Consider the following 12864-nt stretch of genomic DNA (forward strand, 5'->3'; position numbering starts at 1 on the left):
AAAGTAGTTATTATTTATACTCTGGAATATTCAATGCATATTGTTTATACCCAATAGTATTTGATGATTATATTATTCATCATATGTAGTTTACACGAGCCCGACATTTCTTTAAATTCGAGCACATATTATTTACTACAGTATTGTATTGGATCGAGAACATATTATTTACAATAATGTTGCACATTGGTTCCAACACAACATGCACTGGATAAAACCCGTGGTTTGTTGGACTAGGGTTATGATTTCGGCTTAGATATTAACGTAAGTTGCAAATCATGTGTAAATGTGTTTATTGAGTAGAACCCGTGGCATGTTGTACATTGGATGCAACACAAATACGCAGTGGGTACACCCGTGGCTCGTTGGTCTAGGGGTAACGATTCCCGCTTCGGGTGCGGGAGGTCCCGGGTTCAAATCCCGGACGAGCCCTGACATTTCTTTAAATTCGAGTGCCTATTATTTACTACAATGTTGTACATTGGATCAACACGAACACGCACCGGGTATAACCCGTGGCTCGTCGGTATAGAGTTTTTCGAGTACACCGCGTGGCTCGCTGGTCTTGGGTATGATTTCCGCTTAGGCGGGAGGTCCCGGATTTCTTTAAATTCGAGTACATATTATTTACTACAATATTGTATATTGATCGAAAATATATTATTCACTACAATGTTGTACAGTGCATCCAACACAAACACGCACTGGGTGAAACCGGCGCTCGTTGGTCTACATATTATTTACTACAATAATGTATATTGGATCAGAACTTATTATTTACTACAATGTTGTACATTGTATGCAACACAAACACGCACTGGATAAAACCCGTGGCTAGTTGGTCTATGGGCATGATTTTGGCTTAGATAATAATGTAAGTGGCAAATCACGTGTAAATGTGTTCATTTACTACAATGTTTTATATTGGATCGTTGGTCTAGAGGTATGATTTCTCTGCTTAAGGTGCAGATGTCCCGGTTCAAATCCCGGACGAGCCCGGACATTTCTTTAAATTCGAGTACATATTATTTACTACATGTTGTACATTGGATGCAACATGGGTTACAGATTAGTGTAGATATAAGTTCCATGTTAGAATGAGCAATGTTTTAGGATAAGTGATTATTAAATGTAAGTATAGGTTAGTTAACTAAGTAACGAACAAACGCCTTTTCATTAGTAATATTTAAAGTTTAACCGAAAGGTTGGTGGATTGCACCTATCCGGGGGCTACAACTCGTGGCTCGTTGGTCTAGGGGTATGATTCCCGCTTTGGGTGCGGGAGGTCCCGGGTTCAAAACCCGCACGAGCCCTGACATTTCTATAAAATCGAGTGCCTATTATTTACTAAAATGTTGTACATTGGATCCAACACAAACACGCAATGGGCAAATCATGTGTAAAATGTGATTATTGAGATGTGTTACTATTATCAAGAAGCGATAAGAGCCTCCGTGGCGCAATTGGCTAGCGCGTTCGGCTGTTAACCGAAAGGTTGGTGGTTCGAGCCCATCCGGGCGCGTAAAGTTGTTTATTATTTATACTCTGGATATTCAATGCATATTGTTTATACCCAATAGTATTTGATGATTATGTTATTCATCACATATGTAGTTTACACGAGCCCGGACATTTCTTTAAATTCGAGCACATATTATTTACTACAGTATGTATATTGGATCGAGAACATATTATTTACAACGATGTTGTACATTGGTTCCAACACAAACATGCACTGGATAAAACCCGTGGCTTGTTGGTCTAGGGTTATGATTTCGGCTTAGATATTAAACGTAAGTGGCAAATCATGTGTAAAATGTGTTTATTGAGTAGAACCCGTGGCATGTTGTACCTTGGATGCAACACAAATACGCAGTGGGTACAACACGTGGCTCGTTGGTCTAGGGGTATGATTCCTGCTTCGGGTGCGGAAGGTCCCGGGTTCAAATCCCGGACGAGCCCTGACATTTCTTTAAATTCGAGTGCCTATTATTTACTACAATGCTGTACATTGGATCCAACACAAACACGCACTGGGTATAACCCATGGCTCGTTGGTATAGGTTTATTGAGTAGACCGCGTGGCTCGCTGGTCTTGGGGTATGATTTCCGCTTAGGGTGCGGGAGGTCCCGGATTTCTTTAAATTCGAGTACATATTATTTACTACAATATTGTATATTGGATCGAAAATATATTATTCACTACAATGTGTACAGTGAAGCCAACACAACACGCACTGGGTAAAACCGGCGACTCGTTGGTCTACATATTATTTACTACAATGATGTATATTGGATCTAGAACATATTATTTACTACATTGTTGTACATTGGATGCAACACAGTCACGCACTGGATAGAACCCGTGGCTAGTTGGTCTAGAGGTATGATTTTGGCTAAGATAATAAATGTATGTGGCAAATCATATGTAAAATGTGTTTATTGAGTATACCGCGTGGCTCGTGGGTCTAGGGGTATGATTTCCGCTTAGGGTGCGGGAGGTTTCGGGTTCAAATCCCGGACGAGCCCGGACATTTCTTTAAATACGAGCGCATATCATTTACTACAATAATGTATATTGGATCGAGAATATGTTATTTACTAAAATGTTGTACATGGATGCAACACAAACACGCACTGGGTAGAACATGTAGTTCGTTGGTCTAGGGGTATGATTCCCGCCTTGGGTAGGGGAGGTCCCGGGTTCAAATCTTGGACGAGCGCGGGCATTTCTTTCAATTCGAGCGCATATTATATATTACATGGGGGTACAGCGTTTCAGAAGCTGTCCCTCAAACCGAAAGTAGGCTTTGTATAGTTTTGTATAGTTTATAGGAGTGAAGTAAATGTTAACTATTTGTGATGAAGTATGGACAGGTATTGGGCACTGGTTGCGCCGTGGGTTACAGATTAGTGTAGTTTAATGGGTATAAGAATAATTGTTGTTTATACCCATTATTGTTCAATAATTATAATTATTGTTTATGCTATATATAATTTACTTCTACTATTATCAACAGCGCGATAAGAGTCTCCGTGGCGCAGTTGGCTAGCGCGTTCGGCTATTAACCCAAAGGTTGATGGTTCGAGCCCACCCGGGGGCGTAAAGTAGTTATTGTTTATACTCTGGAATATTCAATGCATATTGTTTATACTCAATAGTATTTGATAATTATATTATTCATTTCTTTAAATTCGAGCATATATTATTCACTACAGTATTGTATATTGGATCGAGAACATATTATTTACAACAATGTTGTACATTGGTTCCAACACAAAACATGCACTGGATAAAACCCGTGGCTTGTTAGACTAGGGTTATGATTTCGGCTTAGATATTAAACGTAAGTCGCAAATCATGTGTAAAATGTGTTTATTGTGTAGAACCCGTAGCATGTTGTACATTGGATGCAACACAAATACGAAGTGGGTACGACCCTTTGCTCGTTGGCCTAGGGGTATGATTCCCGCTTTGGGTGCGGGAGGTCCCGGGTTCAAATCCCGGACGAGCCCGGACATTTCTTTAAATTTGAGTGCCTATTATTTACTACAATGTTGTACATTGGATCCAACACAAACACGCAGTGAGCAGTCTAGGGGTCTGATTCCCGCTTTGGGTGCGGGAGATACCGGGATAAATACCGGACGAGCCCCGAACATATCTTTAAATTCGAGCACATATTATTTACTACAGTATTGTATATTGGACCGAAAACATATTAATTACAACAATGTTGTACATTGGTTCCAACACAAACACGCACTGAATAAAACTCGTGGCTTGTTAGTCTAGGGTTATGATTTCGGCTTAGATATTAAACGTAAGTGGCAAATCATGTGTAAAATGTGTTTATTAAGTATTATAGAACCCGTGGCATGTTGTACATTGGATGCAACACAAAGACGCACTGGGTAGAATATGTCGCTCGTTGGTCTAGGGGTATGATTTTTGTGTAAAATGTGTTCATTTACTACTACGTTTCATATTGGATCGTTGGTCTAGGGGTATGATTTCTGCTTAAGGTGCGGATGTCCCGGGTTCAAATCCCGGACGAGCCCGGACATTTCTTTAAATTCGAGTACATATTATTTACTACAATGTTGTACATTGGATGCAACATGGGTTACAGATTAGTGTAGATATAAGTTCCATGTTAGAATGAGCAATGTTTTAGGATAAGTGATTATTAAATGTAAGTATAGGTTAGTTAATTAAGTAACGAACAAACGCCTTTTCATTAGTAATATTTAAAGTTTAACCGAAAGGTTGGTGGATTGCACCTACCCGGGGGCGTACAACTCGTGGCTCGTTGGTCTAGGGGTATGATTCCCGCTTTGGGTGCGGGAGGTCCCGGGTTCAAAACCCGCACGAGCCCTGACATTTCTATAAAATCGAGTGCCTATTATTTACTAAAATTTTGTACATTGGATCCAACACAAACACGCAATGGGCAAATCATGTGTAAAATGTGTTTATTGAGGTGTGTTACTATTATCAAGAAGCGATAAGAGCCTCCGTGGCGCAATTGGCTAGCGCGTTCGGCTGTTAACCGAAAGGTTGGTGGTTCGAGCCCACCCGGGGGCGTAAAGTAGTTATTATTTATACTCTGGAATATTCAATGCATATTGTTTATACCCAATAGTATTTGATGATTATATTATTCATCATATATGTAGTTTACACGAGCCCGGACATTTCTTTAAATTCGAGCACATATTATTTACTACAGTATTGTATATTGGATCGAGAACATTTATTTACAATAATGTTGCACATTGGTTCCAACACAAACATGCACTGGATAAAACCCGTGGCTTGTTGGACTAGGGTTATGATTTCGGCTTAGATATTAAACGTAAGTTGCAAATCATGTGTAAAATGTGTTTATTGAGTAGAACCCGTGGCATGTTGTACATTGGATGCAACACAAATACGCAGTGGGTACAACCCGTGGCTCGTTGGTCTAGGGGTACGATTCCCGCTTCGGGTGCGGGAGGTCCCGGGTTCAAATCCCGGACGAGCCCTGACATTTCTTTAAATTCGAGTGCCTATTATTTACTACAATGTTGTACATTGGATCCAACACGAACACGCACTGGGTATAACCCGTGGCTCGTCGGTATAGAGTTTTTCGAGTACACCGCGTGGCTCGCTGGTCTTGGGGTATGATTTCCGCTTAGGGTGCGGGAGGTCCCGGATTTCTTTAAATTCGAGTACATATTATTTACTACAATATTGTATATTGGATCGAAAATATATTATTCACTACAATGTTGTACAGTCCATCCAACACAAACACGCACTGGGTGAAACCGGCGGCTCGTTGGTCTACATATTATTTACTACAATAATGTATATTGGATCAAGAACTTATTATTTACTACAATGTTGTACATTGTATGCAACACAAACACGCACTGGATAAAACCCGTGGCTAGTTGGTCTATGGGCATGATTTTGGCTTAGATAATAAATGTAAGTGGCAAATCACGTGTAAAATGTGTTCATTTACTACAATGTTTTATATTGGATCGTTGGTCTAGAGGTATGATTTCTGCTTAAGGTGCAGATGTCCCGGGTTCAAATCCCGGACGAGCCCGGACATTTCTTTAAATTCGAGTACATATTATTTACTACAATGTTGTACATTGGATGCAACATGGGTTACAGATTAGTGTAGATATAAGTTCCATGTTAGAATGAGCAATGTTTTAGGATAAGTGATTATTAAATGTAAGTATAGGTTAGTTAACTAAGTAACGAACAAACGCCTTTTCATTAGTAATATTTAAAGTTTAACCGAAAGGTTGGTGGATTGCACCTATCCGGGGGCGTACAACTCGTGGCTCGTTGGTCTAGGGGTATGATTCCCGCTTTGGGTGCGGGAGGTCCCGGGTTCAAAACCCGCACGAGCCCTGACATTTCTATAAAATCGAGTGCCTATTATTTACTAAAATGTTGTACATTGGATCCAACACAAACACGCAATGGGCAAATCATGTGTAAAATGTGATTATTGAGATGTGTTACTATTATCAAGAAGCGATAAGAGCCTCCGTGGCGCAATTGGCTAGCGCGTTCGGCTGTTAACCGAAAGGTTGGTGGTTCGAGCCCATCCGGGCGCGTAAAGTTGTTATTATTTATACTCTGGAATATTCAATGCATATTGTTTATACCCAATAGTATTTGATGATTATGTTATTCATCACATATGTAGTTTACACGAGCCCGGACATTTCTTTAAATTCGAGCACATATTATTTACTACAGTATTGTATATTGGATCGAGAACATATTATTTACAACGATGTTGTACATTGGTTCCAACACAAACATGCACTGGATAAAACCCGTGGCTTGTTGGTCTAGGGTTATGATTTCGGCTTAGATATTAAACGTAAGTGGCAAATCATGTGTAAAATGTGTTTATTGAGTAGAACCCGTGGCATGTTGTACCTTGGATGCAACACAAATACGCAGTGGGTACAACACGTGGCTCGTTGGTCTAGGGGTATGATTCCTGCTTCGGGTGCGGAAGGTCCCGGGTTCAAATCCCGGACGAGCCCTGACATTTCTTTAAATTCGAGTGCCTATTATTTACTACAATGCTGTACATTGGATCCAACACAAACACGCACTGGGTATAACCCATGGCTCGTTGGTATAGAGGTTTATTGAGTAGACCGCGTGGCTCGCTGGTCTTGGGGTATGATTTCCGCTTAGGGTGCGGGAGGTCCCGGATTTCTTTAAATTCGAGTACATATTATTTACTACAATATTGTATATTGGATCGAAAATATATTATTCACTACAATGTTGTACAGTGAAGCCAACACAAACACGCACTGGGTAAAACCGGCGACTCGTTGGTCTACATATTATTTACTACAATAATGTATATTGGATCTAGAACATATTATTTACTACAATGTTGTACATTGGATGCAACACAGTCACGCACTGGATAGAACCCGTGGCTAGTTGGTCTAGAGGTATGATTTTGGCTAAGATAATAAATGTATGTGGCAAATCATATGTAAAATGTGTTTATTGAGTATACCGCGTGGCTCGTGGGTCTAGGGGTATGATTTCCGCTTAGGGTGCGGGAGGTTTCGGGTTCAAATCCCGGACGAGCCCGGACATTTCTTTAAATACGAGCGCATATCATTTACTACAATAATGTATATTGGATCGAGAATATGTTATTTACTATAATGTTGTACATTGGATGCAACACAAACACGCACTGGGTAGAACATGTAGTTCGTTGGTCTAGGGGTATGATTCCCGCTTTGGGTAGGGGAGGTCCCGGGTTCAAATCTTGGACGAGCGCGGGCATTTCTTTCAATTCGAGCGCATATTATATATTACATGGGGGTACAGCGTTTCAGAAGCTGTCCCTCAAACCGAAAGTAGGCTTTGTATAGTTTGTATAGTTTATAGGAGTGAAGTAAATGTTAACTATTTGTGATGAAGTATGGACAGGTATTGGGCACTGGTTGCGCCGTGGGTTACAGATTAGTGTAGTTTAATGGGTATAAGAATAATTGTTGTTTATACCTATTATTGTTCAATAATTATAATTATTGTTTATGCTATATATAATTTACTCCTACTATTATCAACAGCGCGATAAGAGTCTCCGTGGCGCAGTTGGCTAGCGCGTTCGGCTATTAACCCAAAGGTTGATGGTTCGAGCCCACCCGGGGGCGTAAAGTAGTTATTGTTTATACTCTGGAATATTCAATGCATATTGTTTATACTCAATAGTATTTGATAATTATATTATTCATTTCTTTAAATTCGAGCATATATTATTCACTACAGTATTGTATATTGGATCGAGAACATATTATTTACAACAATGTTGTACATTGGTTCCAACACAAAACATGCACTGGATAAAACCCGTGGCTTGTTAGACTAGGGTTATGATTTCGGCTTAGATATTAAACGTAAGTCGCAAATCATGTGTAAAATGTGTTTATTGTGTAGAACCCGTAGCATGTTGTACATTGGATGCAACACAAATACGAAGTGGGTACGACCCTTTGCTCGTTGGCCTAGGGGTATGATTCCCGCTTTGGGTGCGGGAGGTCCCGGGTTCAAATCCCGGACGAGCCCGGACATTTCTTTAAATTTGAGTGCCTATTATTTACTACAATATTGTACATTGGATCCAACACAAACACGCAGTGAGCAGTCTAGGGGTCTGATTCCCGCTTTGGGTGCGGGAGATACCGGGATAAATACCGGACGAGCCCCGAACATATCTTTAAATTCGAGCACATATTATTTACTACAGTATTGTATATTGGACCGAAAACATATTAATTACAACAATGTTGTACATTGGTTCCAACACAAACACGCACTGAATGAAACTCGTGGCTTGTTGGTCTAGGGTTATGATTTCGGCTTAGATATTAAACGTAAGTGGCAAATCATGTGTAAAATGTGTTTATTAAGTATTATAGAACCCGTGGCATGTTGTACATTGGATGCAACACAAAGACGCACTGGGTAGAATATGTCGCTCGTTGGTCTAGGGGTATGATTTTTGTGTAAAATGTGTTCATTTACTACTACGTTTTATATTGGGTCGTTGATCTAGGGGTATGATTTCTGCTTAAGGTGCGGATGTCCCGGGTTCAAATCCCGGACGAGCCCGGACATTTCTTTAAATTCGAGTACATATTATTTACTACAATGTTGTACATTGGATGCAACATGGGTTACAGATTAGTGTAGATATAAGTTCCATGTTAGAATGAGCAATGTTTTAGGATAAGTGATTATTAAATGTAAATATAGGTTAGTTAATTAAGTAACGAACAAACGCCTTTTCATTAGTAATATTTAAAGTTTAACCGAAAGGTTGGTGGATTGAACCTACCCGGGGGCGTACAACTCGTGGGTACAACTCGTGGCTCGTTGGTCTAGGGGTATGATTCCCGCTTTGGGTGCGGGAGGTCCCGGGTTCAAATCCCGGACGAGCCCTGACATTTCTATAAAATCGAGTGCCTATTATTTACTAAAATTTTGTACATTGGATCCAACACAAACACGCAATGGGCAAATCATGTGTAAAATGTGTTTATTGAGGTGTGTTACTATTATCAAGAAGCGATAAGAGCCTCCGTGGCGCAATTGGCTAGCGCGTTCGGCTGTTAACCGAAAGGTTGGTGGTTCGAGCCCACCCGGGGGCGTAAAGTAGTTATTATTTATACTCTGGAATATTCAATGCATATTGTTTATACCCAATAGTATTTGATGATTATATTATTCATCATATATGTAGTTTACACGAGCCCGGACATTTCTTTAAATTCGAGCACATATTATTTACTACAGTATTGTATATTGGATCGAGAACATATTATTTACAACAATGTTGTACATTGGTTCCAACACAAACATGCACTGGATAAAACCCGTGGCTTGTTGGACTAGGGTTATGATTTCGGCTTAGATATTAAACGTAAGTTGCAAATCATGTGTAAAATGTGTTTATTGAGTAGAACCCGTGGCATGTTGTACATTGGATGCAACACAAATACGCAGTGGGTACAACCCGTGGCTCGTTGGTCTAGGGGTATGATTCCCGCTTCGGGTGCGGGAGGTCCCGGGTTCAAATCCCGGACGAGCCCTGACATTTCTTTAAATTCGAGTGCCTATTATTTACTACAATGTTGTACATTGGATCCAACACAAACACGCACTGGGTATAACCCGTGGCTCGTCGGTATAGAGTTTTTCGAGTAGACCGCGTGGCTCGCTGGTCTTGGGGTATGATTTCCGCTTAGGGTGCGGGAGGTCCCGGATTTCTTTAAATTCGAGTACATATTATTTACTACAATATTGTATATTGGATCGAAAATATATTATTCACTACAATGTTGTACAGTGTATCCAACACAAACACGCACTGGGTGAAACCGGCGGCTCGTTGGTCTACATATTATTTACTACAATAATGTATATTGGATCAAGAACTTATTATTTACTACAATGTTGTACATTGTATGCAACACAAACACGCACTGGATAAAACCCGTGGCTAGTTGGTCTATGGGCATGATTTTGGCTTAGATAATAAATGTAAGTGGCAAATCACGTGTAAAATGTGTTCATTTACTACAATGTTTTATATTGGATCGTTGGTCTAGAGGTATGATTTCTGCTTAAGGTGCAGATGTCCCGGGTTCAAATCCCGGACGAGCCCGGACATTTCTTTAAATTCGAGTACATATTATTTACTACAATGTTGTACATTGGATGCAACATGGGTTACAGATTAGTGTAGATATAAGTTCCATGTTAGAATGAGCAATGTTTTAGGATAAGTGATTATTAAATGTAAGTATAGGTTAGTTAACTAAGTAACGAACAAACGCCTTTTCATTAGTAATATTTAAAGTTTAACCGAAAGGTTGGTGGATTGCACCTATCCGGGGGCGTACAACTCGTGGCTCGTTGGTCTAGGGTATGATTCCCGCTTTGGGTGCGGGAGGTCCCGGGTTCAAAACCCGCACGAGCCCTGACATTTCTATAAAATCGAGTGCCTATTATTTACTAAAATGTTGTACATTGGATCCAACACAAACACGCAATGGGCAAATCATGTGTAAAATGTGATTATTGAGATGTGTTACTATTATCAAGAAGCGATAAGAGCCTCCGTGGCGCAATTGGCTAGCGCGTTCGGCTGTTAACCGAAAGGTTGGTGGTTCGAGCCCATCCGGGCGCGTAAAGTTGTTATTATTTATACTCTGGAATATTCAATGCATATTGTTTATACCCAATAGTATTTGATGATTATGTTATTCATCACATATGTAGTTTACACGAGCCCGGACATTTCTTTAAATTCGAGCACATATTATTTACTACAGTATTGTATATTGGATCGAGAACATATTATTTACAACGATGTTGTACATTGGTTCCAACACAACATGCACTGGATAAAACCCGTGGCTTGTTGGTCTAGGGTTATGATTTCGGCTTAGATATTAAACGTAAGTGGCAAATCATGTGTAAAATGTGTTTATTGAGTAGAACCCGTGGCATGTTGTACCTTGGATGCAACACAAATACGCAGTGGGTACAACACGTGGCTCGTTGGTCTAGGGGTATGATTCCTGCTTCGGGTGCGGAAGGTCCCGGGTTCAAATCCCGGACGAGCCCTGACATTTCTTTAAATTCGAGTGCCTATTATTTACTACAATGCTGTACATTGGATCCAACACAAACACGCACTGGGTATAACCCATGGCTCGTTGGTATAGAGGTTTATTGAGTAGACCGCGTGGCTCGCTGGTCTTGGGTATGATTTCCGCTTAGGGTGCGGGAGGTCCCGGATTTCTTTAAATTCGAGTACATATTATTTACTACAATATTGTATATTGGATCGAAAATATATTATTCACTACAATGTTGTACAGTGAAGCCAACACAAACACGCACTGGGTAAAACCGGCGACTCGTTGGTCTACATATTATTTACTACAATAATGTATATTGGATCTAGAACATATTATTTACTACAATGTTGTACATTGGATGCAACACAGTCACGCACTGGATAGAACCCGTGGCTAGTTGGTCTAGAGGTATGATTTTGGCTAAGATAATAAATGTATGTGGCAAATCATATGTAAAATGTGTTTATTGAGTATACCGCGTGGCTCGTGGGTCTAGGGGTATGATTTCCGCTTAGGGTGCGGGAGGTTTCGGGTTCAAATCCCGGACGAGCCCGGACATTTCTTTAAATACGAGCGCATATCATTTACTACAATAATGTATATTGGATCGAGAATATGTTATTTACTATAATGTTGTACATTGGATGCAACACAAACACGCACTGGGTAGAACATGTAGTTCGTTGGTCTAGGGGTATGATTCCCGCTTTGGGTAGGGGAGGTCCCGGGTTCAAATCTTGGACGAGCGCGGGCATTTCTTTCAATTCGAGCGCATATTATATATTACATGGGGGTACAGCGTTTCAGAAGCTGTCCCTCAAACCGAAAGTAGGCTTTGTATAGTTTGTATAGTTTATAGGAGTGAAGTAAATGTTAACTATTTGTGATGAACTATGGACAGGTATTGGGCACTGGTTGCGCCGTGGGTTACAGATTAGTGTAGTTTAATGGGTATAAGAATAATTGTTGTTTATACCTATTATTGTTCAATAATTATAATTATTGTTTATGCTTATATATAATTTTCTCCTACTATTATCAACAGCGCGATAAGAGTCTCCGTGGCGCAGTTGGCTAGCGCGTTCGCTATTAACCCAAAGGTTGATGTTTTCGAGCCCACCCGGGGCGTAAAGTAGTTATTGTTTTATACTCTGGAATATTCAATGCATATTGTTTATACTCAATAGTATTTGATAATTATATTATTCATTTCTTTAAATTCGAGCATATATTATTCACTACAGTATTGTATATTGGATCGAGAACATATTATTTACAACAATGTTGTACATTGGTTCCAACACAAAACATGCACTGGATAAAACCCGTGGCTTGTTAGACTAGGTTATGATTTCGGCTTAGATATTAAACGAAGTCGCAATCATGTGTAAAATGTGTTTATTGTGTAGAACCCGTAGCATGTTGTACATTGGATGCAACACAATACGAAGTCGGTACGACCCTTTGCTCTTTGGCCTAGGGGTATGATTCCCGCTTTGGGTGCGGGAGGTCCCGGGTTCAAATCCCGACGAGCCCGGACATTTCTTTAAATTTGAGTGCCTATTATTTACTACAATATTGTACATTGGATCCAACACAAACACGCAGTGAGCAGTCTAGGGGTCTGATTCCCGCTTTGGGTGCGGGAGATAC

General features: G+C 40.2%; 26 non-coding genes across 26 annotated transcripts; all 26 read left to right on the forward strand.

Annotated features, from left to right (window-relative positions):
* The first annotated feature begins 359 nt into the window (after positions 1-359).
* Trnap-cgg lies at positions 360-432 on the forward strand. Its single transcript has one exon. It is a non-coding gene; the product is annotated as a tRNA-Pro (tRNA).
* Positions 433-1241: 809 nt separating this feature from the next.
* Positions 1242-1313, forward strand: Trnap-ugg. The gene has a single exon. It is a non-coding gene; the product is annotated as a tRNA-Pro (tRNA).
* A 135-nt stretch (positions 1314-1448) lies between these two features.
* On the forward strand, positions 1449-1522 carry Trnan-guu. Its single transcript has one exon. It is a non-coding gene; the product is annotated as a tRNA-Asn (tRNA).
* Positions 1523-1890: 368 nt separating this feature from the next.
* Positions 1891-1962, forward strand: Trnap-cgg. The gene has a single exon. It is a non-coding gene; the product is annotated as a tRNA-Pro (tRNA).
* Positions 1963-2457: 495 nt separating this feature from the next.
* On the forward strand, positions 2458-2529 carry Trnap-agg. The gene has a single exon. It is a non-coding gene; the product is annotated as a tRNA-Pro (tRNA).
* Positions 2530-3030: 501 nt separating this feature from the next.
* Positions 3031-3104, forward strand: Trnan-auu. Its single transcript has one exon. It is a non-coding gene; the product is annotated as a tRNA-Asn (tRNA).
* Positions 3105-3444: 340 nt separating this feature from the next.
* Trnap-ugg lies at positions 3445-3516 on the forward strand. The gene has a single exon. It is a non-coding gene; the product is annotated as a tRNA-Pro (tRNA).
* Positions 3517-3991: 475 nt separating this feature from the next.
* Positions 3992-4062, forward strand: Trnal-aag. Its single transcript has one exon. It is a non-coding gene; the product is annotated as a tRNA-Leu (tRNA).
* A 245-nt stretch (positions 4063-4307) lies between these two features.
* On the forward strand, positions 4308-4379 carry Trnap-ugg. The gene has a single exon. It is a non-coding gene; the product is annotated as a tRNA-Pro (tRNA).
* Positions 4380-4514: 135 nt separating this feature from the next.
* Trnan-guu lies at positions 4515-4588 on the forward strand. Its single transcript has one exon. It is a non-coding gene; the product is annotated as a tRNA-Asn (tRNA).
* Positions 4589-4956: 368 nt separating this feature from the next.
* Positions 4957-5028, forward strand: Trnap-cgg. Its single transcript has one exon. It is a non-coding gene; the product is annotated as a tRNA-Pro (tRNA).
* Positions 5029-5532: 504 nt separating this feature from the next.
* Positions 5533-5603, forward strand: Trnal-aag. The gene has a single exon. It is a non-coding gene; the product is annotated as a tRNA-Leu (tRNA).
* A 245-nt stretch (positions 5604-5848) lies between these two features.
* Positions 5849-5920, forward strand: Trnap-ugg. Its single transcript has one exon. It is a non-coding gene; the product is annotated as a tRNA-Pro (tRNA).
* Positions 5921-6055: 135 nt separating this feature from the next.
* Positions 6056-6129, forward strand: Trnan-guu. Its single transcript has one exon. It is a non-coding gene; the product is annotated as a tRNA-Asn (tRNA).
* Positions 6130-6498: 369 nt separating this feature from the next.
* On the forward strand, positions 6499-6570 carry Trnap-cgg. Its single transcript has one exon. It is a non-coding gene; the product is annotated as a tRNA-Pro (tRNA).
* Positions 6571-7069: 499 nt separating this feature from the next.
* Positions 7070-7141, forward strand: Trnap-agg. Its single transcript has one exon. It is a non-coding gene; the product is annotated as a tRNA-Pro (tRNA).
* A 501-nt stretch (positions 7142-7642) lies between these two features.
* Positions 7643-7716, forward strand: Trnan-auu. The gene has a single exon. It is a non-coding gene; the product is annotated as a tRNA-Asn (tRNA).
* Positions 7717-8056: 340 nt separating this feature from the next.
* Positions 8057-8128, forward strand: Trnap-ugg. Its single transcript has one exon. It is a non-coding gene; the product is annotated as a tRNA-Pro (tRNA).
* Positions 8129-8932: 804 nt separating this feature from the next.
* Positions 8933-9004, forward strand: Trnap-ugg. Its single transcript has one exon. It is a non-coding gene; the product is annotated as a tRNA-Pro (tRNA).
* A 135-nt stretch (positions 9005-9139) lies between these two features.
* On the forward strand, positions 9140-9213 carry Trnan-guu. The gene has a single exon. It is a non-coding gene; the product is annotated as a tRNA-Asn (tRNA).
* Positions 9214-9582: 369 nt separating this feature from the next.
* On the forward strand, positions 9583-9654 carry Trnap-cgg. Its single transcript has one exon. It is a non-coding gene; the product is annotated as a tRNA-Pro (tRNA).
* Positions 9655-10158: 504 nt separating this feature from the next.
* Positions 10159-10229, forward strand: Trnal-aag. The gene has a single exon. It is a non-coding gene; the product is annotated as a tRNA-Leu (tRNA).
* Positions 10230-10474: 245 nt separating this feature from the next.
* Trnap-ugg lies at positions 10475-10545 on the forward strand. Its single transcript has one exon. It is a non-coding gene; the product is annotated as a tRNA-Pro (tRNA).
* Positions 10546-10680: 135 nt separating this feature from the next.
* On the forward strand, positions 10681-10754 carry Trnan-guu. Its single transcript has one exon. It is a non-coding gene; the product is annotated as a tRNA-Asn (tRNA).
* A 368-nt stretch (positions 10755-11122) lies between these two features.
* Positions 11123-11194, forward strand: Trnap-cgg. Its single transcript has one exon. It is a non-coding gene; the product is annotated as a tRNA-Pro (tRNA).
* A 498-nt stretch (positions 11195-11692) lies between these two features.
* Positions 11693-11764, forward strand: Trnap-agg. Its single transcript has one exon. It is a non-coding gene; the product is annotated as a tRNA-Pro (tRNA).
* The last annotated feature ends 1100 nt before the right edge of the window (positions 11765-12864 follow it).

The sequence above is a fragment of the Ctenocephalides felis genome, unplaced genomic scaffold (genome assembly GCF_003426905.1).
Source record: "Ctenocephalides felis isolate EL2017-DRISC unplaced genomic scaffold, ASM342690v1 CF-g0.4_SCAFFOLD_01959, whole genome shotgun sequence".
Lineage (NCBI taxonomy): Eukaryota > Metazoa > Arthropoda > Insecta > Siphonaptera > Pulicidae > Ctenocephalides > Ctenocephalides felis.